This window comes from Elephantulus edwardii, unplaced genomic scaffold, assembly GCF_000299155.1.
Source record: "Elephantulus edwardii isolate Elephantulus edwardi_28Jun2011 unplaced genomic scaffold, EleEdw1.0 scaffold00016, whole genome shotgun sequence".
NCBI lineage: Eukaryota > Metazoa > Chordata > Mammalia > Macroscelidea > Macroscelididae > Elephantulus > Elephantulus edwardii.
This window is the reverse complement of record NW_006399766.1, coordinates 6387964-6389188: the sequence shown is the minus strand read 5'-3', so window position 1 is coordinate 6389188 and position 1225 is coordinate 6387964. Positions and strand designations below refer to the sequence as shown.

At 39.9% G+C, this 1225-nt stretch overlaps 1 pseudogene; it reads left to right on the top strand.

Annotated features, from left to right (window-relative positions):
• Positions 1-597: 597 nt before the first annotated feature.
• Positions 598-969, top strand: LOC102852289 (annotated as a pseudogene).
• The last annotated feature ends 256 nt before the right edge of the window (positions 970-1225 follow it).

Sequence of the window (1225 nt, the reverse complement as noted above, 5' to 3'; positions counted from 1 at the left end):
TTAATGTTCAAGTCTTTCTCCCTTCTCATCCTTGTTAATACTCCAAGGTTGTTTTCATCTGTGGGAAAATGTTTCCTTAGCATTTTATATTCCTGGTCTTACCGCCATATTTGTTCTTTTGTGACTGAAATAATTCAGCATAATGTTTTTCTAGATTCATCCATATTGTGCGGAATTTCATAAATTCTTGATCTTTTTTAGTGGTTACACAATACTCCATTTTATTAATGTGCTATAATTTCTTCAGCCATTCATCTGTTGATGGATACAGATTGTTTCTAATTCTTTGCTATTGTAAAGTAATAACATAATACATGGGTGTGCATATATCAATCTGTTTTACAGCTCTTAATGCTTTGGGTTATACATTTAGTAATGGGCTTACTGGGTCAAATGATATTTCTTTTCCAAACTTCCTAAGGAACCATCAAATTTCTTCCATAGGGGTTGCTCTTTTTAACAGTCCCACCCCAAACTACTGCTATCTGGGTTAGCAGCCTTATTCACTAAACTTCCAGGAGTCTTTATAAACAGGCAAAGTAATTCCTCTTTCTCTTGGCCTTGGATCAGGCGGCAGCCAGGTACTATCGCTCAGCCATGGCCAAAATCAAGGCTCCGGACCTTCGCGGCAAGGAGGAGGAGCTGCTGAAAGAGCTGGACAATCTGAAAGTGGAGTTTTCTCAGCTGCGCTTCACCAAAGTGACAGGCGATGCGGCTTCCAAGCTCTCTAAAATCCGAGTTGTCTGAAAATCCATTGCCTGTGTTCTCACTGTTATTAACCAGACTCAGAAGGAGAACCTCAGAAAATACTAAATGGGCAAGAAGCACAAACCGCTGCATCTGCGGCCCAAGAAAACACGTGCCATGCACCGAAGGCTCAACAAGCACGAAGAGAACCTGAAGACCAAGAAGCAGCAGCAGCGAAAAGAGCGCCTGTACCCACTGCGGAAATACGCAGTCAAGGCCTGAACTTCTTAAATAAATAAAACACAAACCTAAAAAAAAAAAAAAAAGGGCAAAGTAAATGTATTACAGAAGCTTTGATATATTTGCCCATCAGAATGTAGTGAATTAACTAATATCCCACAATATTTATCACCAGTGCCTTCCTTCTTCCCCATATGACCCTATTTATTCATGATCTTTCCAACAGTTCACTCTTTATATCTCAGCTGGAGAAAAAGAGATTGAAATGTTGTTGTTGTTGTTATGTGCCGTCGAGTCG